Source organism: Lepidochelys kempii, chromosome 1, assembly GCF_965140265.1.
Source record: "Lepidochelys kempii isolate rLepKem1 chromosome 1, rLepKem1.hap2, whole genome shotgun sequence".
Taxonomy (NCBI): domain Eukaryota; kingdom Metazoa; phylum Chordata; order Testudines; family Cheloniidae; genus Lepidochelys; species Lepidochelys kempii.
The window spans coordinates 278,706,892-278,726,883 of NC_133256.1; the positions used below are offsets into that span (position 1 = coordinate 278,706,892).

A 19,992-nucleotide genomic window follows, 5' to 3' on the forward strand; every position below is an offset into this window, starting at 1 on the left:
TCTGGGTCATGTCAGACAATGTGACAGGCTTACTTTATCAACAAACAAGTAGGCGGGGAGCAAAGTCCACCCTTCTTTGCATAGAAGCGGTCAATCTATGAAAGTGTTGCATTCACCATCATGTCGCCCCTATTGGCTGTGGACTTTCCAGCAATGCATAACATATTGGCAGAGAGCCTCTGCAGAAAGTTCTCCAAAGACCACGAGTGGGAGCTATACAACTTGGTGCTATAGGCAGCTGTTGGAAGTGGAGATTTCCATCGTGGGATCTCTTTGCGTGTCAGGAGAACAAGAAGTGGCTGACCACCTGCTCCAGAGCAGTTTAGCGCCATAACTCCAGAGCTGATGTGCATATTACCACCCATCTTTCTCTTACCTTGAGTCCTGAGGAAGATCAGACAAGCTGGAGCATTGGTTATCCTCATTGCTCCCCAGTACCCCAAGCACTTCTGATTCCCGAGTATTTTTTGGAACTCTTCACATCCAGGTATCTCTATTTCCCCACTTCCCAGACCTACTAACTTAGGACAAAAGCAAGATCAGATACCCCAGCCCAGCATCCCTCTATCAAAAAGTGTGGTTTGGATGGATGACAGACCTAGAAAAGTCATGTTCAGAGGTGATGCAATCCATCCTTAGCAAGAGTAGGAAAGATTCCATGAGAAAATGCTACACCGCAAAATGGAAAAAATTTCCATACCTGATGCCAGCATCATTAGATACCTCTGGAAATTTCTGACATCCCTACTATTGTGGGTTATCTCTAAAAATGACAGGGCTATCCATCTGCTCCTTGTGAGCCCACTTGGCAGCTGTTAGCACTTTTCACCCTCCAGTGGACTGTCTTTTCTAGTATTATAGTGAGATTTCTGAAAGGACTGATCCAAACCTTTCCTCCAGTGCTGAATCTACCCATATATGGGACCTCAGTCTCGTCCTATCAACACAGATGGATACCCCATTCTAATCTGTAGCCTCCTGTTGATTCATACATTTCTTTATGAAGGTTGCATTTCTGATTGCAGTCACCTATGCTAGGAGAGTGAGTTGGGTGTCCTTATGGCTGACCCTTTCTATATAGTCTTTCATAAGGATAAACTTTCCTTGAGATTATACCCTAAATTGACTCCTAAAATCATCTCAGAATTCCATCTGAACCAGAGCATCCAACTACTGTCTTTTGAGTGAAGTTCCAGCCATTAGAGAGGACAAGAAGCTTCACTCTCTCTTCTACCCACAAAGGATGAAATCCTTCAGAAATCCCCCAGACTGCTTGTTTCCTTTGCTGAATGCATGGGAGATAACTTCATCTCCTTACAGTCTGTTCAAATGGATTTCATGCTGCATAGTGCTTTGTTGTGAGCTTCTCAGGATGTGAGGGCCCACTCAACTAGAGCCCAGGCTACGTTAATGGTCTTGCTTCAAGATCTCACTCTTTGAGGTCTGCAGAGCAGCTCTGTTCATACCTTTGTACTGGGAGTGTAATGTCTCACAAGTGTCTACAGCAGAAGTATCTCTCAGAAGAGTAGTCCTCCAGTCTGTGGTACAGCAAAGTTCCTTTCCTCCTCCTCCTCAATAAATACTGCTTGAGTCACCTCAAGTAGAATACACATAGGTACCATGACTTGAAAAAGAAAGGATGTTACTGTCCTTGTACGGTAACTGGAGTTCTTTGAGATGTGTGATCCCTGTCTATATTCCACTACCCATCATCCTTCCTCTCTTCTGGAGAGCCTTATTGTAGGGTTATTTGCAGTGAAAGGTGACTGGAGAGACTATCTGTCTGCGCTGCAACATATGTCCTTGGTTCAAAGCATGAGGAGGAGAAGAGCGCAGGGACAGACTAACAGATGCTGCTGGCAAAAATCTTCCAGGCTCAGGCACATGCAGTGCATACACATCTACAGTGGAATACAGATAGGGACCACACACCCGGAAGAACTCCAGTTACTATACAAGGGGGTAAGTAACCATTCTTTTGTATCACAAAAGTTTTGGTTGCCAAAAAGAAACTTGAAGTGTTGGGAAAAGTTCATATAGTAGCATAAATTGTCATGGATTTACAAGACTTCAAAGAAAAGCCAATATATTTTTGTAAAGGTCGTGAAGACTTTTCCAAACATACATCAAGACAAGTATATGAATTCAAGCATTCATCTTCTTTCTAGCATTTCCTTTATGATGTGAAGATTGTGTTTTCGGTGTGGAGTGACTCCTACTCCTTCCTTGATTTCTTTTTGCATCAAAGGGCTGGGGGCAGTGTATTCTGATGACTGTCCTGCTCTCACTGGAAAAGAAAGACTGAGAAAGTGGAGTGTTGGATCTTTGTACTGCCCACCCTGCAGCTGCTGAAGTGCTTCTGCAGCCAAACAATCTGCTCTTGCATCCCCTGCTACTGTCGTAAGGGATCCCTAGGGGCTTCCTTTCAGACTTAGATGGGATTATAGTTTATCTATCTTGGGATAAGACCCTTTTTTTAAAAAAAAACAAACTTATTTTGTGTATAAATCTTAACTTATTGCAAAGTCAGGGTCACTGGAAAAAATGCTGTACTAAATTTTACTTTCAATTTTCTCAAATTTCTTACCTTTATAATCCAGAGCTTGAAACAAGATAAAAAGGGACACTTTCCCTCCAAGCATTGCTGCTCTGAGTTGTAGGGGGCATCTAATGCCAAATACATAATATATAAATTACACCATAATAGTACATTAGATGTTAAGGTTGCCAAGTTGATTTTGCAGTCTTAACATATGGTTGGATATGTGTAATTTTCTAGGTTTTAAAAAAGCAAATTAAAGAAACAGATTCCATCAAGCGGCATCGTAGTGACATCCATATGGTCATCCAGGAGGGTTGGAACCTTCAGGTCTACTTCACAGACCACTGCAATTTGAGCTAAGGGTAATAACTGATAGAGGATGACAACCTTTACTACTGCTATGTGGAGCAGCATTAGAGGGGGATGAGAAATGTTGCCAGTGAGCTTCACATACGTTTACTCATGGTAGTGGGATGGTGAAAGTTGTGAATCTTAGATTCCAATCCAGGGTCTGGCGGAGGGTGTGTTCTGGTGGTCACAGGCTCTTCTGTCCCTTCTCTTCCAATCTCTCTCTATCCCAGTCCTGTCTCTTTGCTACCCCAGCTCCTCTGTCCAGTCCCATTGTTCTTGCCTAACTACTGTTTCCCAGTCCCAGTTTCTCTGTGTTAGTAGGGGTAATTTAGTTAAGTGGGATGCTGGAAGGCTGATATCTCTATAGGACAGAGTTAAAGCTTGCAATGTACAATAGTGCTACTGGTAAGTTGAGAGTCTGTGGCCGGAGGAATAGATATTTTATGACACTTCACAGTACAGAACTCTTCATTTCCCCTGCTTTTTGTACTGGGTATATTATGCGTATACAACAAAGCTTTAATACATGTATTTGTTTTAGGCTTTTTAACTGGCAGGGAAAATTCCCCTGCCAAGCAGAAGTCTGAGCTCCCTTACTGAGTCTCCATAATACAATACATTTTCAACCGATTGTTCAAACATTCACCAGTCCTTACAGTCTCGTGTTGTAGGAAAATTTGTCCCATTTAGACCTCTGGAGTAAAGTGGGAATAGTGCATGCTTCTTAAAGGTTAAACCTGCCTGCCTGTGTGCGGCACAGGAAATGTGTGACAGATGACCAGAATGAGGAACATGTGACAGTTTAAGTATAAAATCTGCTTTCTAAAAGCGTCTTCTCATTTTGTGAATCTAAATTTTTAAACCTTGTCGCCCTTCTTTTCTGCAAATTAATCTTTAACAGATTAAAAACAGATTTTATATGTAACTATTATCTGTTGCTTAGGCTGTGATGCTCAGTAAAGCATGTGTATTCTACCTTTTGTTTATTTGGAGCCCAAGGGGATGGGGATTGTTGTGTGGGGACAGTGTCTGAAGAAAAGTCCTTGCTCAGCCTTCTTGTGTGGAAGGTGGTTTATGGAGGGAGAAGGATTCCTGTGTCCTCCAAAGTTCTGTTAATGTAGTCCCCTCATCGTTTAGCTAATCCAAATTTCGTCTTAGAATTCAAAATGATTACATCAAAGAACCCCAAAACAGAGACAGAGCAGGCTTCTCCTTAAAACCAAGAGGTACAGGTCACCCCACCTTACTGTAGGCTGGCTTTCTACAAACTGACTGCTCTCAGATTGCACACCTCACTACAGAGCCCCCTGCCCTGCAAGCAGGACTAGAACCCCTGCTGCTGTGCCACACCGCATGCCCCTTCCCCCCCCTTCCCCGCACAGCATTAAAATAATAGCTTGCCATTCCAACACAGTCCTCAGGACACCACACCTTCAATGAATGCAGTGCATCCTGCCAACGTTAATGCCAGCCTCCCACCCCATGCAGTGATTCAGGAAAATCTCACCCCTTTACACACACAAAATTAATGCAGGTTCTCTCTATTCTATACCCTCATTGGGGTGACTACCTCCATCCTATTGGCCCAGTTAATGTCTACCTTCCCTTTTAGAGGATGGCAGTGGTGGCTACTGCTGCTCAGTAACTCCCAGGTGTTGCAGTTGAGAGCATAGAGGGACCTGGGAGGGAAAGAGGAAAGCTGCTCAGGAGCTGTTTTTGAATAGGGGGAAGGGAGGGGGAGAAACTCTGTTGGGCAACAAGAGGGAAGGAGGGAACAAAAATAACTCAACCACTCCCTTCTCCCCATCTATGACTGGGCCAGCAACTTCCTACCTGAAAACTATTGTTGGTTCATTCTGGTTTATTTCTTTCTTCACTTACATCTCTTTTGGGCTTTGGAGCAACAGAGAGGAGCATAAGGCCCCAGAGCTGCAGGAGGAGCATCTTCTCTTGCCTGCTTGCAATCCCGTCACAGAAAACACCACGTGAGAATGCACTGAAGTATAAATTAGGTATTCATAGATTCCAAGGCCAGAATGGACCATTGTGACGATCTAGTCTGACCTCCTGTATAACAAAGGCCATTGAAATTCCCCAAAATAATTCATAGCTCATGTTTTAGAAAAACATCCAGTCTTGATTTAAAAATTCAGTAATGGGGGCTCCACCATGATCCTTGGTAAAATGTCACCCCATAACCTTCTCTTGGTTAAGTTAAATAGATTGAGCTTCTTGAGTCTGTCACTCTAAGTCAGGTTTTCTAATCCTTGAATAATTTATGTGGCTTTTCTCTGAATCTTCTCGAGTTTATCAACATCCTTCTTGAATTTTAGGCACCAGAACTAGGCACAGTATTCTAACAGCTGTCTCAGATGGGGTAAATACAGGGATAAAATAACCTCTCCACTCCTACTTGAGATATCTCTGTAGTATGCATCCCAGGATCACAATAGAACTTTGGCCACAGTGTCACACTAGAGCTTATGTTCAGCTGATTATCCATTATGACCCCCAAACCTTTTTCAGAGCTAACTGCTTCACAGGTTACCGTCCCTTATCCTATAAATATGGGCTACAATCTTTGTTCCTCAATGATGTATACATTTACATTTAGCCATATTAAAACACAAATTGATTTGCACCCAGTTTACCAAGTGATCCAGATTGCTCTGTATCAATGACTTGTCATCTTCATTATTTAACACTACCCCCATTTTTGTCTCATTTGCAAACTTTATCAGTAGTGGTTTTATGTTCTTTTCCTGGTCATTGAAAAAATGTTAAATAGTGTAGGGCCAACTGATACCTGCAGGACCAACTGGAAACACACCCGCTCAGCCATAATACCCCATTTACAGTTACATTTTGAGACCTATCCATTAGCCAGTTTTTAATCCATGTAATGTTTGCCAAGTTAATTTTATATCATTCTAGTTCTTTAATCAAAATGTCATGTGGTACCAAGTCAAACACCTTACAGAAGTCTGTCTGTTTCAGCACTGTTGCCTTTTTCAATCAAACTTGTAATCTCATCAAATTAGATAGCAAGTTAATATGACACTCTTTTCTATAACCCATGTTGATCTGCATTTATATTATCCTCCTTTAATTCTTTGTTAATCACATCCCCTATCAACTGTTCCATTATATCATCAAGGATTGATGTCAGACTGACAGGCCTGTATTACCCGGGTCTTTCAGTTTACCTTTTCAAATAATGGCACAACATTAGCTTACTTCTGGAACTTCATCAGGTAAAAGCTGTACTGACTGCAATGGAGAGTGTAACATGCAATGCAGTATGATTATGAGCTCTAACACAAAAGGCACTGCACTCCCTTCTTCCTCCTCCAAAAAGAGCTCCTGAGCTGTTCTCCTCTTTCCCTCCCAGGTCTCTCTATGCTCGGAACTGCAAGTCACTGAGCAGCAGTAGTCACCATTGCCATCCCCTAAAAGGGAAGGTAGACATTAACCGGGCTTTTAGGAGGGAGATGGTCACCCCAATGAGCATATAGAATAGAAGTGAAACAATATAATTAGGAAAGCCAAAAAGAATTTGAAGACCAGCTCGCCAAAGACTCAAAGTAATAGCAAAATATTTTTAAGTACATCAGAAGCAGGAAGCCTGCTAAACAACCACTGGGGCCAGTGGATGACCGAGATGCTAAAGGAGCAGTCAAGGATGATAAAGCTATTGAGGAGAAACTAAATAAATTCTTTGGGTCTGTCTTCATGGCTGAAGATTTGAGGGAGATTCCCAAACCTGAGCCATTCATTTTTAGGTGACCAATCTGAGAAACTGTCCCAGATTGAGGTGTCATTAGAGGAGGTTTTGGAACAAATTGATAAACTAAACAGTAATAAGTCATCAGGACCAGATGGTATTTTGCCAAGAGTTCTGAAGGAACTCAAATGTGAAATTGCAGAACCACTAACTTTAGTCTGTAACCTATCATTTAAATGCGCTTCTGTACCAAATGACTGGAGGATAGCTAATGTGATGCCAATTTTTAAAAAGGGCTCCAGAGGTGATCCAGGCAACTACAGACTGGTAAGCCTGACTTCAGTACCAGGCAACATGGTTTTTGTAAAGGGAAATCATGGCTCACCAATCTACTAGAATTCTTTCAGAAGGTCAACAAGCATGTGGCAAAGGGGGATCCAATGGATATAGTGTACTTAGATTTTCAGAAAGCCTTTGACAGGGTCCCTCACCAAATTCTCTTAGGCAACGTAAGCTGTCATGGGATAAGAGGGAAGGTCCTCTCGATTGGTAACTGGTTAAAAGTTGGGAAACAAAGGGTAGGAATAAATCATCAATTTTCAGAATGGAGAGAGGTAAATAATGGTGTCCCCCAGGGGTCTGTACTGAGACCAGTCCTATTCAACATATTCATACATGATCTGGAAAAAGGGGTAAACAGTGTGATGGCAAAATTTGCAGATGATACAAAACTACTCAAGATAGTTAAGTTCCAGGCAGCTACAAAGGATCTCTCAAAACTAGGTGACTGAGCAACAGAATGGTAGAAGAAATTCAGTGTTGATAAATGCACAGTAATGCACATTGGGAAACATAATCCCAACTATACATATAAAATGATGGGGTCTAAGTTAGCTGTTACCACTCAAGAAAGAGATCTTGGAGTCATTGTGGATAGTTCTCTGAAAACATCCACTCACTGTTCAGGAGCAGTCAAAAAAGCACACAGAATTTTGGGTATCCTTAAGAAAGGGATAGATAATAAGGCAGAAAATATCGTATTGCCTCTATATAAATCCATGGTACGCCCACATCTTGAATACTGTGCGCAGATGTGGTCGCCCAATCTCCAAAAAGATATATTGGTCTTGGAAAAGGTTCAGAAAAGGGCAACAAAAATGATTAGGGGTATGGAACTGCTTCTGTATGATGAGAGATTAATAAGACTAGGACTTTTCAGCTTGGAAAAGAAATGATTAAGGGGGGATATGATTGAGGTCTATAAAATCATGACTGGTGTGAAGAAAGTAAATGACAGTGTTGTTTACTCCTTCTCATAACACAAGAACTAGGGGTCACCAAATGAAATTAATAGGCATCAGATTTAAAACAAAAGGAAGTATTTCTTTACACAGAACACAGTCAACCTGTGGAATCCCTTGCCAGACAATGTTGTGAAGGCCAAGACTACAACAGGGTTCAGAAAAGAACTAGATAAACTCATGGAGGACAGGCCCATCAATGGCTTTTAGATGGGATGGGAATGGGTGACAGGGGGTGGGTCACTTGATGATTGCCTGTTTTGTTCATTCCCTCTGGGGCACCTGGCATTGGCCACTGTCGGAAGACCAGATATTGGGTTAGATGGACCTTTGGTCTGACCCAGTATGGCTGTTCCTACGTTCTTGCAGCTTTTGAAGCCCTTACATGTTTAGATAGGCTCAGATGACAGGGCATTTAATTACATAGCTATATGTTTTAAGATTGCTGCTTGCAAGTGGATGTATGGCTGCACCATGAATTGGGCTCAAAGGTTCATAGTATTTGTGTTTTAAATGAAAATTCTTCAAATTTGCCAAAGCAAATACTACTCATTATGGCTAATGAACACAAATCTTTGTTCAAATGTTTAGCTGCTTGAGTGCTGGTAGGTGTTTCTGGTATTTAATTACTAGTATAGTACAGACCCGTTTACATGCAAATCCGCTCAACGTGCAGTAGTGCCATACCTCCCACTGCTACCTATTTAACACGCGAGACTTGTTAATACGCGGTACAGGAACTTGCTATGTAGTGCTACAGATTTGTTCACTAACTCACTGACATAGAAATCGACAGGAAGTGTGGAGTGGAAAGGTGTTGTACATCTTTACCGATGTTGGTAAAGACTTATCACGCATGCTTAGTCATTGTCATGCTAGAGAGAGATAATATATAGTAGTTATATAGTAATATATATACTACATTAGAAAATTTTAACCGTAGGCCTAATATAATGGGGCTAAACTGTAGAAGAAAACTGTAAACTGTAGAAGAAAAGCTAGCTGCAATAGATTGAGTAAATAGCGGAGAAACCCAAGCCAAAGTTTCAAAGATATTGGGATTGCCGAATCTATTCTCCGAGGATGGCTAAAATACTAATCTAAACTGAATTGCTTTGTACAAAATATCGAATCTGCCGTGGGGCTTAAGCGAAAACGTGTGCGCTATTCAGCAAAACCCACAATAGACAAAGCCATGCGCACGTAGTTTGTTCAGGAAAGGCTGAAAGGAATGCCGCTAAGTGGGCCAATTCTTCAAGCCCAAGCGACAAAATTTGGAAATTTAACAGGGGATGAATCATTCCAAGACAGCAAGGGGTTTATAAGTTGTTTTAAAAATCGTCATAGCATAACACAGGTATCGATTTCTGGAGAAAGCTGATCAGCCGATGAATTGGCTGCGAACGCCTTTCATCTGTGGCGAATGACAGACTTCATAAGAAAGAAGGAAAAAATGCGAGCCAGAAAGAGCAGAAAATAACGGCCTTTTTTTCCTAAGCGAATCATACACTTTTGTCAGCATGGGCCTCTTAACCTGCGGTCCGTTAACAAGCTGTCGTGACGCCTTGACTCCCAACATCTGCACGTAAACGGATCTGTACTGTAAGTACTGTACAGCTCTAATTAGGTCTTCAAACAAGCATCTGTCAGACTCTAAGGCCATGTCTGCACTACAAACTTTGATGCAAGTTACATCAGCATAAAGCCACTGTAATTAGTAAATCTGTTGTGCGCTTTGCATACTTGGCATCTTGCACTGGCACTCAGCATACTCACTAGGAGTGCTTGTGTTGATGCACAGTGTGGTGTGCTGTGGGTAGATATCCTAGTATGCAACCTGCCACCACCCACCACACTGTCTTTTGGGAAGTTTTGGCAATGCATAGTGGTTCAGAAACTAGTTGTTCAGGGTGACTGGGAGCAATGGGTCAACTTCCCAGCATGCAGCTGTCTCCATCTCATAATGTCATCAGTACACTATAATTTTCACGCCATTTTTAAAAAATCCCATGAACCCATGTGGCCCTTCTCCCTGTCCATCATCTGACCGAAGCCTGGAGCTGCACAACCCTGCACTGTTGTCCTAAGTATTGCAAGTATGGGAAGTACAATCCTCTGGTATTTGCAGAGCCATAAGAAGAACTGAATCAGCAGGGAACATGATTTCTTGGAGGACAGATTTTCTGTGGGACATAGTGAGAACCAGTTCAAGGTTGTTGGTGGCATTCATGGAGCACTGCTTCTGGGCCCAAGAAATGAGAACTGACTAGTGGAATTGCATCATAATGCAGGCTTGGGATGATGAGCAGTTGCAGAAATGTTGGATGCGTAAGGGCACATTGCTAGGTCTGTGTGCTGAGCTCATTCCAGTGCAGGCACAACAAAATGAGAGCTGCATCGACAGTGGAGAAGTGAGTGGCATTCACACTGTTGAAACTTGCAATGTTGGATTGCCGCTGGTTAGTGGAAAACCCACTGGGGATGGGGTGGGGGTGGGGGGCTGTTGTCATGCAGATGTGCAGAGCCCTTAATAGTCTTCTGCTATGCAGGACTGTGGCTGTTGGCAATGTGTAGGTCCTAGTGGATGAATTGGCAGCAATGCAGTTCCCAAGCTGTGTTGGGGAGAGAGATGGCATGCAAATCCTATTTTGGCACCAGACCACCTTATCACAGAATATGTCAACAGAAAGGGCTACTTTTCTATGGTCATGCAAGCACTGATGGATCACCAGAGATGCTTTACCAACATCAGTGTTGACTGATCAGGGAAGGTGCATGGCGCTCATCTTTAAGAACACCAGACTTTCCAGAAAGGTACTGGCAGATTACCGCTGGCGATGTTGCAGTGCCAGTAGTGATCCTGCGGGACACGGTAAGTAGGTGCTTTCAGAATTGAGGCATTCTGCTACATATGTTGTAAACTAATAAAGATGAATTCTTTTCCAAATAATAGAATTTTATTCAGTAACCAAACCAGTGCAATGAAAAATCTGTGCAATTTAATAGCAAATACATAAAAACTTAAAGGGAAAGAACATTCATGAGTATTTTACCTACATATACACTGCTGTGAAAACCACAGTTGTTGTATGAGATGATGTGGTTGTCCTGAATATCCCCTGGATTGGAATGGTAGGAGTAGGAATATAGGCCCTGATAACATGTGGACTGTTGAGGGGGTAAGGAGGTGCTCTAATGGAGTTCTCCATGCCACTTTAAAATGAGGCAGGCCCATGATTGTTCAACTTTTCGGTCCACAAGAGTCTGCAGAATCTGTTTGCTCCTGGAGAAGCCCCATTATGTCCTGGGATGTTGCCCTCTCCTTTTCCCGCTGGGACTTGTAGGCTTTTCTGCAGTGTTCACCCTCCAGTCCCTGTGCTCACATTCTAATGAAGCATTGGCTTTTAAGATCTAACTGAATGTGTCATCCCCAAGCCCCTTCTTTCTCCTCCTCTTTCTGATCTGGAGATCTGTTGGTGGGGAGGGCGGAACCCCTCAAGGCTGCAATAGCTGCAGATAAAACGCAGAAGTACAATTATCCATACAGTCACAATGGAAAAAGTGAAAGTTAACATTCAGAAGTCCCTTCCCTTACTTTCCTAAAGTTTTAAACTAGTCATGCTTATTGACATTTCTGCTTCGGGCTGCATGAGCATGGCGCCACTCAGAGCGCTAGCCATGTTGTGTAGGGCCTGCCAGGGATGAGGGAAATGAGGAGAGAATTGCTTGGTGTCAGGAAAGTATGAGTATGGGACAATGGCACTGAATACTGGCACCATTTTGCACAGGTGGTGGTGATTTTAGCTGATATCTCAGTCCTGAGGGTAACAAAGGCACAGAAATCACAGCTGCTTCTGGTGTCCTGAAGCTGCCCAGGCCTCTCTGCTGTTAGCCTGTGTACTGCAATGTTGTCTGCTGAAGTTTTTGCTCACTGGTGTGGGAAAGTGTCCTACTGCAGAGGAAGAAATAAGGCTGCCATCCCTAGAAGCCTTCGGGAGAGGATTGCCGAGTATCTCGATGAAAGTTTCATACAGATCTGTCAGGAGATTTCAAGGGACATCCCTGTGTATGTAAACAGCTCTGCATTGCCCCCCTTGCCTAACTGTACTGGGGACAAATTAAATAGTAGACACATGCACAACTAGGGTGACACAAGGAGGCTTATGTAAATCTAACTTTGTAGTGTAGACCAAATTGGCTGTCCTTAGATAATTTTAATACTATCACTTAGGTTGTTGTAACACTAGAATGTCCTAGGTGGTGCTTTGTCTCCTCCTATGCATTTGGAATCTAAAAACAACACAAGCTTACAATAGGGATGAACGTGAAGGGTAAAGAGAAGGGATGCAACATTCAAGCATTCTAACTGAGTTGGCACATGAGGGTTTTTTTAATAAAAAGTCCCTCCATAAATATACGAACTATCCTTGTATTCCCTACTCACTATTACAATTTTTTCTGTAAAATATCATCTCGTCTTTCTCCCCAATGTTACCTTAAGTAAAAAAATAAAAATAAAAATTTGTTTTAAAAAATTCGAACATATTTCCTGATTGCCAAGCCATACCTCATTAATCACTGGGGATGGGGAAGCACTAAACCATTCAAATGTGTGACTGCAAAATCTTGATGGGGAGGCAAGGTTAGAAGCCCTTGTGGCCACCTGCTTTAACAAAAGTCTGTTGGGGCTTTCAGCCAACCTCCCTCAGTGTGAAATGGTTCTCATTTGTGGGTTTCGTGTTATGAAATTTTAGACTTTTACACAGCTGTCTTTTTTGGGGGTGGGATGGGGATAGTGTGTATGATTTTTATTCCCCCTAAATTTTCCTAAGCCCATTGTAGCTTGGTTCCCTTGGATTGCTAGTTCACTGTTCCTTTGCTTGACAGTGTGTGAGCCAGGTTAGATTAAAAATGATCTTTTAAAAAACAAAAGCAAGTATTTTATTTACATGTTGCTAGTTCTTCCCCTTGATATTCTTGAATTCTTAAAGTGGATGTCATGTACTTGTTTGTTAGAACTGCAGATTTGAATTTGTCTTAAAATGCACATCTATACAGAGAGACTAGCCTAGAGTCTCTCTAACCTTCTTACTCTTTAAACTTCTTTTGTGTTCAAGAACACAAGCTTGAACACAAAATTGACAGGCATATATTCCATTCTTCTTTGCGTCTAGCACCACCTTCTGATATATTGATAATGGAGCAGCTGATCTGGGACTCAATTAATAAAAAATTAAAGGAGGGTGTTTAATATTAATGCCAGTCATCATGGGTTTATGGAAAGTAGATCCTGTCAAACTAATTTATTTGATTAAAGATAACATTGTTGATGTGATATACATAGATTTCTGTAAGGTGTTTTACTTCATAATGCTTGACATTTTGATTAAAGAACTAGAATGATATAAAATTAATGTGGCAATGTTAAATGGATTACAACCTGTCTGATAGGTGTCAGTGTAAATATGAACAGGGAATCATCATTGAGCGGGATGTGTTTCTAGTAGGGTCCTGAAGGGATCGGTTCTTGAATTAAAGCTATTTGACATTTTTATCGATGACCTGTAAGAGAACCTAAAATCACCGCTGATAAAGTTTGCAGGTGACGCTAACGGGGAATGGTTGATATGAAGAGGACAAGGCACTGATTTAGAGCATTTGCCTGGTAAGCTGGGCACAAGCCAACAGTGTGTTTTAATTTGGCTCAATGTAAATGTAGAGTCTCTAGGCTGTACTTATAGGATCCTGGGAAGCAATGAATCTGTAAAAGATTTGGAGGTCATGGTTGGTAATCAACTGAACATGAGCTTCCAGTGCTACACTGAGGCCAAAAGTGCTAATGTGAACCTTGGATGCAGAAACAGTAGAATCTTGTGTAGGAGTAGAGAGGTTTTATCCCTTTGTTTACCCCTTCTGCAACCACTGCTGGAATACTGTGGCTAGTTGTGGTGTCCACAATTCAAAAATGATGATGATAAATTGGATGTGGTTCAGAGAAGAGCCACGAGGATGATTAAAGGATTAGAAAACCTATATTACAATGACAGATTGAGGGAGCTCTGGTTATTTAGTTTAACAAGGAGAAGGTTAAGGTATGATCAGTCTGTATATACTGAGAATACATTTGATAATGGTCTCTTCAATCTCGCAGGCAAAGATATAACTTGATTCAGTTGCTGAAAGTTCAAGCTAGACAAATTCAGTCTGGAATTAAAAATGTATGCCTTAACAGTAGGAAAAGTTTAATCATTGAAACAATTTACCCAGGATAATGATGGATAGTCCAACACGTGCTGGTTTTAAATCAAGATTGGATATTTTTCTAAAAGATACACTCTAGGATCTATTTTGGGGAAATTCTAAGGCCTATGTTACACAGGTCAGATGAGATCACGATGGTCCCTTCTGGTCTGGAATCTGTGAATTATTTCCCCCATTTCTACATGCTTTCCAATTCTTTAAACTGGGGAGATTTTTCCCATCCTTTTCACTCATATTCACACTGAATTAAAAATGAGACATTAGAAATTTTAACCTCCATATGTTTTGGAAAGTTGCAGACCTGTGAAAATAGGAAGCTGTATTGCAGAGGGGAAAAGGGACATATAGCAGAAATGGGTTCACAGACATGGATGACAATGTATTAGAGGTATGGAAAGAGAATAAAAAAACATGAGGGCCCTCTGTTCTGCACTACTCCATTACCAAATTATTCTCCTACCTCACTGATGTGTCAATATTTGGTATGTTTGGATGGCATGCGTCAAATAAGGGGATGCTGGAAGGTTGGCATCCCTCTGGTTGCAGTTAAGTTTGAGGTGTGCATTCTGTGTCGTGTAGTATTCATGGTGGTGGTAAGGTATGTGGGTGCGGTGGGGTTAAGGAAGGGAGAGTATGGTTATGTCACTTAACTTTTTATTTCTTTAGTTTTGTCCAGGTACATTTTGTGGTAACTTTAAGAAAGCTTTTCGTGCATAACTATATGTAGCCTTTATTTTAAAGGTGCATAATGGATAAAACTTTAAATTTACCTTCTACTAAAACAACAGTAACAAATCCAGCAAAACCAATTATGCAGATATCTACAAATTTTTGTCTGGTGCATGTGATAATTTTAAACTGCTGAATACTTTTTAAAAGATCTAGTTTAGAAATCTAGGGACTCTTTTTTTTTTTTTTTTTTTTTTTTTTTGCAACTAGCAAATTCTTCTTTCTTTGTGGATCTTAAATTGCAGTCTAGCGAAGAGGAGGAGAAATAGCATGAGATGGCATTTAATAGTAGTAATTTTAAAATGTTTATAGTATGTGTTTTTCTGTGCTTTATATATAGTACTAAGACTGATGTTAAATAAACTTCATGAAATGGCAGTAACTTCTCTTGAGCTGCAAAAATTAGTGTTTGATAAAAATAGACTTTCTCATGGTCTGATCTGGTACCATGCATATTTGTCAGTGTGTAGTTGATTTGAATTTGAATTCTTGCAAACAAGCAGTTTAAGACTAGAACATTAATTTTAATAATGCTTCAGCATTCTCCTATACCCACCAAAGTAGAAGATATGTATGCCGCCCTGAAAGCCATTTCCAAAAATAACATAAACACAATAAAACCATTCATTAGGTTAACATTCCGTTTAACAGTTACATTTGAAAGGGTTTGATGCACAAGAAAAAGAAGGAAGAATGACTAGGTGGAGAAAATAAAATATAGTGTGGATTCTACAAAATACCACCTAAAATTAACTTGTATTATAGCCGCACGCAAAGGACCTGTTAAGATTGGTGTCTCGTTGTATTTGAAGTTTTTAGTGTTTGGTCTGAGGAACATCGTTTAAGATGATATACAATAGATGAAGCATGGAGGACAGGAATAATATCATATATTTGTAAATATATGCAAAGCTTTTAAAGTAAATGTCAGCTGTCCCTTAAGCTTTCTTAAGTACTGTCGGGCAGTGATTGTGGGTGAAGTGGACAAATAGGTAGCCGAGGCTGGCAATTTTGGTGGCGTGTGAAGGCAGGCATACTTAGACAAAATTTAAGAAGGAGAGTTAAAGTTATGAAAGTATTTTAAGGGGACAAGTAAATAAAAATAGCAGGAGCCAGTGGAGGTAATCAGAGATATGGTCAGAGTTACTAGCAAGGAAGATGTTCTCAACAGCTATGCTTTTGTATGGATGGAAGGGTGTAGTGACCTGGGTACTGGGGAGACCAGAGAAGAGGAGGTTGCAGTAGTTAGGAAGGTACATGAGGACCTGGATGAATTTTAACAATCTGGACAGAAAGTCAAGATTGCATCAGCCTAAATGCGTGGCACAAAAAAGAAGTGTTGGTTTACCTTTTCGATTACATCATGTTGCTGTCTGTTAGCAAGCCTACATATACATTTTTTTAGAAGAGCCAGCCAATCAAGATGCTCAACTTTCAATTAGTTCACGTTTTTCACAACAGGTGACATCAACATATATGTGCTTGTATATTTTTATTTGTATACCAACCCATCAATTGTACATGGCAGTTTAGAAAGCACATTAAACAAGTTAAGGCATGATCTCTGCCCTAAGAGCTTACAATCTAAACTGACTAGACAAATACATAGAAATTAACTGTGGGGGAAGGAGAGGCAGGTCCACAGTTATTAAACCTCCTTCCCCAACACAGAGAAAAGATGCATAGCCATGAAGCTTCTCCCTTAAAAGTACCACAACTGTTAAACGCAACAAATCTGTATGGTGCATCCTCAACAAAGCAAACATCCCACATTAAATGCCTATGTAAATAAACCCCCCACTCCTTCCTTCTCAACAAAAAATCCCTTCATAACTTCTCCCCCTTCTCTCTCCCTCTCTCTCTCAATTGTGTTTGCTATTTTTCCAAGTTAAAATAACTCCAGTAACTTATTTTTGGAATTAGGCATAAGCATCTATCTAAGGCTAAACCTCTTGGTGATCATAAAGTCTTACTCTTTTGTTTTCTAAAGAGTATATCAGCTTGCCTTAACTATGTTAAGTTCGGTTTTCAAGTTCAGATCAAAGCACTGATCTCTAAAGCAGGGTGTTTCTCAACCTTTCTTTTTCTGAGGCCCCCCACAACATACTATAAAAACTCCACGGCCCACCTGTGCCACAACAACTGTTTTTCTGCTTATAAAAGCCAGGGCAGACATTAGGGAGTAGCAAGCAGGGCAGTTACCTGCGGCCTGATGCCACAGGGCCCCCCTCAAAGCTACATTGCTCAGGTTTCAGCTTCAGTCTTGGATGACGGGGCTCAGGGCCTGGGCTTCAATCCCATGTAGCAGAGCTTCAGCTTTCTGCCCCATGCTCTAGCTGGCCCTGCTTGTTGACCTTCCTGAAACCTGCTTGCAGCCCCCTAGGGGGCCTCAAACCCATGGTTGAGAACCTTTGATATTTTTCCTGTGCTTGTTGGATACTATCTTTCTCCTTTTGTGTTTACCTAATAATTGATAAGCTGGTCGAGCTAAGTGCCTAGATGTTTGTCCAGGGACTGATATTTTCAGTGGAGAACTTCTGACTCCTTCCTTTTTGGCCTGAAAAAATGGGTTTGAACGTGAGTGTGTTGCAAAACTACCAGTTTACAGTATTTGTTTTGAGGTGTGAAGTGGTAGGGAGTACCTTTCTTGTTTTAGTAGGTAGAGAACTATTTTAATAGGTGTCATTGGCACAGACATCCAGTTTGCAGAGTTACCTAAATATTCCTCTATAGTAGAGAACCAACTGTAGCATGTGCGAGGCAAAAGATACACGGTCATATATCATCAACAGATTGAGGCCATTGTTAGCAAATGACTGCAGCAGGAAGCATATTTGGAAACACTGACAGTATTGGAGATGGGATAGATCCTTAAGGAACACCACACTTCAGATTCCTTGGTGATGACTCTCAACTGTCCATCGCCATCGATTGACTCCTATTTCCTAGGTATGACTGGAACCACAGGAGGGCAATTCCAGACACACCGGCAACCAGGGTTTGGATTAACCCAGTACTTGGTAAGTATGCCATACTTACCCACTTCTGAGGGCCCCATCAGTTCATTCAAAATTGAAGCTTTACTACTTTTATTAAAGGTCTAGTGCTGATCCTTGTGCAGTCTGAATGTGAAGCAGTACACTGTTTTCCACAGTTTAGAGCTCTTACATTGTAGCAACTGCAGTGTGTACTAGGTGGTGCAGAGATGAGGACAATGACAAGGTCCCTTCTCTGAAAGGCTTTCAGTCTGTGTTTAGTTACAAACTCCATTAAAAATTGCAATGTAGATAGTGACATGGCTTGTTACAAACATGGTAATTGTCCAAACCCAACATGGTTAATATTCAGCTGGAAGCACTGGATGTTAAGTGTCTCTCTCACTTTTCATCTCTCAAGTTGTCTTGTGGTTTTCTTCCTGTAATGGATTTGTCACAGTTTTGCAGTGTACACTGGACCTTCTTACCATGTCCATGTATTCTGTTCAGCCAGTCTTCTTTCTTGTCAGCTCTCAGTTCAGTAGGACACTCCAAAGTATATTTACTATTGTGTTTAGCCTTCCAGTTCCTTGCTGAAGTGGTAAAGAAAGCTGCTTAGATTTTCCCCAAACCCACTTAAATACAGCTAATGTGCTGTGTATAGACACCATAGGCTGACCCATGATAAGTTTTATGTGGATGTTACAAAAACATGGTTGTACTTGCTATGTGGATAGATCCTTAGAAAATATAGACGGAGTGGGAGTGGGATTTTGGTTTGAGGATGACAAATTTGAATTTAAAAGGAATTGTTAGGCAGGCAATGTGATGGTTCCATATGTTGTTACTTAATAAATAACTGGTTGAGCGGAGGGCTAGGGTTTCTCTTGGGAGAAATGTATTTTCAGGAGAACTTGAAGGAGAAGACTTGGAGGGTGTATTAGATTGGCCAAATATGCCAAAGTAGTAGCTCCATAGTGTGAACTGCCGCATTCATCTAAATGATCATAAGTTTGATTATGTCCAGGGTAGTGTGAAAGTCTTATACTGTAATATGGAAACATCCTGCTAAATATAGAGACCTGTTGATTATATTACCGCATAGTGTTTCTTTAAACAAAAATATGTTCAATGTTGTAATAATTAATGTTTTATTTCTGATGTTTGTGTCAATGACTTGTAAACCTGTTTAAGTTCCTAAATAAATAGCTATAATTTTTTTTTAGTTTGATATTGATTATCGATGTCAACATTAGGTTTTGGGTTTAGAATTTGGGATTTGGTAGATGCAGTGTCTTCCATCTGAAACTTTTGCTGCTCGCTAGTCAGAGTTGGAGTTTGAATGTGGTGAGACACTTGTTTAGTTATGAGATCTTTTAAAAAATGAAGTTTCATTTCTTAGTTTTCTAGCACTTTTGGAGAATGTCCTACCTCAAAAATAGGCTGGTCTAGAAACTCCACATTTATCTTGCTCATCCATCCTCAGTGAGGATTAATACCTCCCTTTTTTGTAACTGTTGTTTATTTGGGGGAGAGAAGCAGAACATTTTTATATGTCAGGAATTTAAAAACGTACAAGATACCAACCTAGACATGGTGAAAAGTACCTGTGCTGCCATGCCGTGTTAAGGTCAGAGCTAAGAACTTGACAGTGGTCTAGCCCAGTATCTTGTTTTCCAACAATGGCCAGTGCCAGACGCTTCAGAGGGAATGAACAGAACAGGTCAAGTGTTGTGATCTGTCCCGTTGTCCAGTCCCAGCTTCTAGTAGCTGGAAGAGCACAGGGTTTTGTCCCTGACCAACTTGGCTAATAGCCATTGATGGAGCTATCCTCCATGAACTTACCTAATTCTTTTTTGAACCCAGTTATGCTTTTGGTCTTAACGTCCCCTGGCAATGAGTTCCACAGGTTGACTGTGCGTTGGGTGAAATGCTTCCTTGTTTGTTTTAAACCTGCTGCCTTTTAACTTCATTGGATGACCTCTGGCTCTAGGGCTATGTGAAAGGGTAAATGGCACTTCTTATTCACTCTCTCCATACCATTCATGATTTGATAGACCTCTATCATATCCTCCTTTAACTGTCTCTTTTCTAAGATGAACTGTCTCT

At 41.0% G+C, this 19,992-nt stretch overlaps 1 protein-coding gene across 8 annotated transcripts in view; it reads left to right on the forward strand.

Moving 5' to 3' along the window:
* PPP1R12A (protein phosphatase 1 regulatory subunit 12A) overlaps nucleotides 1-19,992 on the forward strand; it is a 221,793-nt gene that overhangs the window by 76,259 nt on the left and 125,542 nt on the right. The window contains exon 1 of one of the 8 annotated variants that reach the window (XM_073327679.1): nucleotides 17,846-17,928. The exons of the other annotated variants lie outside the window; for them this stretch is intronic. The gene's annotated coding sequence lies outside the window, so the exon portion shown is untranslated. Of the gene's footprint in view, nucleotides 1-17,845; nucleotides 17,929-19,992 lie in introns of those variants that run through there. 8 annotated transcript variants of the gene reach the window in all.